Source organism: Anarhichas minor, unplaced genomic scaffold (genome assembly GCF_050575085.1).
Source record: "Anarhichas minor isolate MPS153535 unplaced genomic scaffold, ASM5057508v1 ptg000113l, whole genome shotgun sequence".
NCBI classification, from domain to species: domain Eukaryota; kingdom Metazoa; phylum Chordata; class Actinopteri; order Perciformes; family Anarhichadidae; genus Anarhichas; species Anarhichas minor.
In genome coordinates this window covers 187501-194094 of record NW_027466559.1, presented here as the reverse complement: position 1 = coordinate 194094, position 6594 = coordinate 187501, and positions in this window count along the sequence as shown.

Below are 6594 nucleotides of genomic sequence, written 5' to 3'. Positions count from 1 at the left end.
CTGCTGTGCAAAACACCGTCATCACTTCCTGCCCCGCGGGGTCGTGGCGGGGTCGGTCTGGGGTCGAACGCAGGTCGCTGCAACGCGAGGTCAAAGGTCACCTCGTCCTCTGTTGTACAGAACTGGTTAAATGGTCATTTATATTCATTTATAGTCATTGTTTGCTCATAGGACATAATGTTTCTATTAGATAAAAGGCTTGTTAAGGAAATGAGTCACATTCACATGAAACAGCAAATACCCAGCCTGGCTGTTGCCATCATGACGAAAATATAGAAAATATAGATATACACGTGTGCACGCAGCACAGAAAAAATGTATGAATGTATAATGTATATTTTTATTCTTCTTTATTTTGAAATGACTGCTATGTGTGAATGCACTGTCAGGTTTGCTACTTCATGTATTTGTACTTTGTACACATGTGATTAATGTAAATACAATAAAACCTGTAGAAATATATTATGTCAAACATGTTTTCTATCGTGTCAAATGTGACGTGCACATGTGATTACTACACACACAAATACAGTTTGTAGATCACATGTGGAAAAAGAACTTCAAACTAAATGTTTGCAGTTCACATGTGTTTTTGTGGGGTTTGTGTGTGTGTGTGTTTACATTAATAATAACATGTGCTCGCAGTTGCTTACGTGGGAAAAGCAACATGAAATACACATGTGTTTTCAGTTCACATGTGTATTTCATGTTGGGCGTTTCATGTGGTTTCACACGTAACTTTCTTATAAGGGAGGACAGTAAAGGAATTATATTATTCTCTCTCGCTATTTTGTTTCCCCAGAGCTTCTCTCCTGTCAATACTGAACATTCACGTTTTCTATTTGCTGCATTATTCTTGAATAGGTCAAAATATTGACACATTGTTTCATACCAAATCTCATAACTATCTGGACTAGAAAACAAAATGCTTAAACATCATCTAGCAACAGTTTCGGTTCCTCCAGGATGTATTTGGCAAAACAAATGAGCAGTATATAGCATCAGGTTTAGGAGACAGGGTTACTCAAGGTTCATGAAGGTCCTGTCACGGGATTTCACGGATAGGACCCAAACGCAAGACCACAGGAGACAGAGTACGGTAAAACAGGTTTTATTGTGAAGGTGTGTGAAGGTGTGGAGCCCAAGGTCCGACACCAGAGAGTAGGCAGATCGATGGTGTGAGTCCCGTGGCTCGACACCGGAGGGCTGGTAGCTCGACGGTGTGATGTCCCGTGGCTCGACACCGGAGGGCTGGTAGCTTGACGGCGAGATGTCCCGTGGCTCGACACTAGAGAGCTGGCAGCTTGACGGCGTGTGTAGTCCGCTAACACAACGGAGGGCAGAGCGGCGGTGAGTAGTCCGTAAACACAGAGGGCACGGGGGATTCCCGGACCGACGGACACCGGAGGCAAGCGCTCGAGGGAGAAGATGCAACGGGGTGGAATCGGGTGAAAGACGGTACGACCTGACAACCCCAGACTGCAGGACCAGAGTTTATATATTGCCAGGGGTATCGTTATTGGGACCCGAGTCTGGTGTGTCAGGCTGCAGGAGGTGATCAGCTGGAGTGGCTGCAGCTGTGTGGCCATGGGAGGTGTAGGGTCTGACAGGGATCCTGACAGTCCCCCCCCCTCAAGGAACGGATTCCAGACGTAGCTACACCGTCCAGAACAACAAACAAGGGTGGGCGGAGGGGGTCTGGAGGAGGGACGTCCCAGCAGATACCAAGCCAACCAGGGTGGGTGGAGGGGGTCCGGAGGGTGGGTGACTGGATCTGACTGGCCACGGGGCTGCAGAAGGGCTCCGGACACGGGTGCTCCGGCGGACGGCCGGGCGGGCAGAAGGGCTCCGGACACGGGTGCTCCGGCGGACGGCCGGGCGGGCAGAAGGGCTCCGGACACGGGTGCTCAGGCGGCCTGGACTCAGACTCTCTGAGTCGGGGCTCCGGGGAATAGGATGCTGGTCCAACGGCGGCAGGCCCTGGAGGTCGCTGCTGCTCCGAGGCAGGCCCTGGAGGTCACTGCTGCTCCGAGGCAGGCCCTGGAGGTCGCTGCTGCTCCGAGGCGGCGACTGGAGGTCGCTGCTGCTCCGAGGCGGCAACTGGAGGTCGCTGCTGCTCCGAAGCGGCAACTGGAGGTCGCTGCTGCTCCGAGGCAGCAACTGGAGGTCGCTGCTGCTCCGAGGCGGCAACTGGAGGTCGCTGCTGCTCCGAGGCGGCAACTGGAGGACGCTGCTGCTCCGAGGCGGCAACTGGAGGACGCTGCTGCTCCGAGGCGGCAACTGGAGGACGCTGCTGCTCCGCGGCGGCGGCGGCCGGGACTGGAGGTCGCTGCTGCTCCGAGGTGGCGGCGGCCGGGACTGGAGGTCGCTGCGGTTCGGAGACGGCGGCGGCCGGGACTGGAGGTCGCTGCGGTTCGGAGACGGCGGCGGCCGGGACTGGAGCTGGCTGCGGGGCTGAGGCGGCCGGGACTGGAGCTGGCTGCGGGGCTGAGGCGGCCGGGACTGGAGCTGGCTGCGGGGCTGAGGCGGCCGGGACTGGAGCTGGCTGCGGCGCAGAGGCGGCAGGAACAGGAGCTGGCTGCGGCGCAGAGGCGGCAGGAATAGGAGCTGGCTGCGGCGCAGAGGCGGCAGGAACAGGAGCTAGAGTTCGCTGCGGCGCAGAGGCAGCAGCTGGATACGGTGACGGCCGGAATGCCGTCCGAATACGGGGAGCCGGACTTGGCCGGACCACCGAGTGTTCCCCTACACTTGCTTGGCCCCATCTCCGGCTGAGAGGGTGCTCAGCCATATAATCCGAGTCCACCGGAGGGTCAAAAACCCTCCTCAGATCCTCCACAAAGTCCACGAAAAGCACAGCATTTGGCCGATCAAAACCTAATGTTCTCACGGCCCAGTCCAAAGCCCTTCCCCGCAGTAATCCAACCACGTACCTTGGACCCGTCCGAGTCAAAAGTCTGAGGCTGACGGTCAAATACCCGTTGGCATCGCAACAGGAAGCCCTGGCACTTCCCCAGTGTTCCGTCATAGGGATCCGGAGCCGGCATGGGGGATTCCCAGACCGGCGGAGCGAGGACAGGAGGGAATAGTGCGGGTGCTGGAACTGGTGGAGACTTGACTGTCCGGGCTAGTTCCTGCATGAAACAGCTAATCCGAGAAACTTCAGCAGCGAAAGTTCTCATCTCCTCCAGCAGACTGTTAGGCCTGTACGGCGTAGCTGCTCCTGTGGTTGCTGGGTCCATTATGGTCAGGTCGTTCTGTCACGGGATTTCACGGATAGGACCCAAACGCAAGACCACAGGAGACAGAGTACGGTAAAACAGGTTTTATTGTGAAGGTGTGTGAAGGTGTGGAGCCCGAGGTCCGACACCAGAGAGTAGGCAGATCGACGGTGTGAGTCCCGTGGCTCGACACCGGAGGGCTGGTAGCTCGACGGTGTGATGTCCCGTGGCTCGACACCGGAGGGCTGGTAGCTTGACGGCGAGATGTCCCGTGGCTCGACACTGGAGAGCTGGCAGCTTGACGGCGTGTGTAGTCCGCTAACACAACGGAGGGCAGAGCGGCGGTGAGTAGTCCGTAAACACAGAGGGCACGGGGGATTCCCGGACCGACGGACACCGGAGGCAAGCGCTCGAGGGAGAAGATGCAACGGGGTTGAATCGGGTGAAAGACGGTACGACCTGACAACCCCAGACTGCAGGACCAGAGTTTATATATTGCCAGGGGTATCGTTATTGGGACCCGAGTCTGGTGTGTCAGGCTGCAGGAGGTGATCAGCTGGAGTGGCTGCAGCTGTGTGGCCATGGGAGGTGTAGGGTCTGACAGGGATCCTGACAGGTCCAGAACAATGAATTGCCACAACAAAATATCTGCTGACTAACTGACTTGCATTGTGTCCTGTTTGGGGGGGTCAACAAAGGTTCAGTCTGGGTTCAAATCCAGGTCAGAGCACGAAGAGACCCAAAGTTCATATTGTCTTATATCTTATCGACACCGCCACCACAATTCAAGCTGAATTGGTTTGACACAATGGCTGTTTTCTGCCAGGCGGTCTGCTCAGTCAAAGAGAGCAGCAACAAATTACAGCTGGCTGTGAAAACTTGTTGGCTTTTTACCATTTTGCTCCTACATGTCACAGGGTTTACTCAACATGGGATTGCACTAATTAACTGGCATTCAAAGGCATCACATTGGACAGTTTTCTTGGCCCATTGGTGAAAGTTTTCAGTGTTATTGTTGTTAGAGTGAGAGCTTCTTCCATTCAAACTCACTGAGGGACAGACTTTCCATACAAATTCATCCCATTGATGCGTAACCAAGTTACGATGCGTTTTTCTGTCTTTATGATTCCGGTGCCTCTGAATTATGAGTTAGTAGCTGACTGTGACATCTGTATCTCATAAATACGAGACAAAACTTGAAGACAGATGTTTCTACTTTGACAGATGTTTTTGGTGAGGTGACCAAAACAGAGCTAAAGGGAAGTGAATGGGTAATTATCTGACTGTTTGCTAACAAGTTAGCCATATCTTATTAAAATGTGATAATATATCAATGTTGTGTTAACAGCTTCTTTAACTGCCCCTAAGTGGCCAAAAGAATCAATTAATGGTCCGTTCTCACTCCCAAGCAGTGATGTGTTTTAGGGTATACACAGGTATACGGAGTGTACCCTCTTCTATTTCCAGCGGTTCACAATATACCATGTCGATGTGTCCTTGGGCAAGACACGTAACCCTTTGCTTCCGTAGATGTGCCTACGGTGTGTGAATGTGAATGTTAGTTAGTCCTGTTGGGTGGCACCTTCATCAGTGTATGAATGGGTGAATGACATGATGTGTGAAAAGCACTTTGACTGGTCGGAAAGACTAGGAAAGCTCTACACAAGTTCAGTCCATTTACCCACCTAACAGACAAAAAGCCATTGGAATATTTAGGACTCCTTCCTGGAAACCTTCCCCTCTACCTAGTAGTACATCCATTTTATCAACACTTGCAGCTTGGTCAGTGGCCCTACGCTCCTACGTGGCTGTAGTTATGGAGGGAGTAAAGATGGAGAGAAGGAACAAAGCAGAATGTAAGAAAGTAGAATAACATGTGTACAGTGTGTACCTGTCACTCTGTAGCTGTCTTGGACCACTCCTGTTCTGCGTAAAGCAAGTATACAAATGTACGCCGATGGACAAAGTTTTATCTTCAGCTCATAATGTCAAAAAATAGATCTAACTTTATTTAACACACTTGTTGCGTTTAAACTTACAAAACACATACCTACTTTACCCCAAACCGTGACCTTTTCCTAATCCTTACCATGTGTACCTGTACCTGAGTGTTTCATGTGAACAGTGTACGCATGTAACGAGCGCAAACTGACACATCCAAAACTGTGCTAAAGGGGTACGCAGAGCATGTCGGGCCTCTAACCAAGCTGTCATATTTGCGGAGTTGGCAGTGGGAACGTGTTGTTCTTACAGTGCGCGCTGTAATTCAAGGTAAAGGTTCTTGAGCCTAGATTATTGAATGACTTTGTAGCCTAGCATTCATGGTGCCCAGTGAATGAATCCTTCTCACTGGTCATCTCTTAACTTTTCCTTAAACGCAACCATGACGTCACAATTTTCATTTGTTCAATAACTGGTTTATGACCAAATAAGTTCCAAGCTAATTATATTACAATCAACCCCCAGATATTAAGCGCTAATTAGCAAATGTTAGCATGCCAACACACTCAACTAAGATGGTGAATTTGGTAAACATTGTACCTGCTAGACATTAGCATCGTCACTGAGAGCATGTCACCTGGAACACCGAGAATAGTTACTTTACATACTGGGCTTCATGGTCACTGCTTTGAACAAACTTTATTGGCAGTGTCATCGACGCCAGGTGCAGAACTACAAGCGGATCACCATCTCTCAAGAACAGCAGCTCCAGCCACAGGAAGTGTGCTGGTTTGTGTGTTTTATGATACTCCGCAACACAGATGGATTCATTAACATTTTCAAATGTATGAGGACAGCTTCACATCGGTACCAAGAGAGAAAGAGAACGTGAGAGCCAAACACACACACACCCACGGGGCTTATCTTTACCTGCACACACACACACACTCCCATCCACACATACACACACACACACTCCCATCCACACACACACACACACACACACACCTTAATGCATGGCGGCATGCTGTGCTGCGTGCCCCCAGGGTGTGTGTTTGTGTCTGTGTATGTGTGTGATGGAGAATGGGAAGAGAGTCGTTGCCCTGCTGTTGAACCCACTACATTTCTGTCCTCCTCTTCCATCTCTCTCTCTCATGCTTGATGTATGCCGCTCAGCGATCGCAGCCCTGAAACCTTTTCTCCACGTCTTCATTTCCAAAACATCCAAATTAACTAACGGAATTTATGGAATAAATGAGCACCTTCTGGTCTCTCTGGCTCAAAAGGAGAAACGTGGAGGGAGAGATGCACAGAGTGAAAGATGAGCCGAGGATAAGAGAAGAGAATATAGCAGCAGAGAGGAAGACGTGTCCACCGATGGGAATATACTAAACTGTACAATATGCAGTGTTAGAATACATCCAGTTCCTTTACA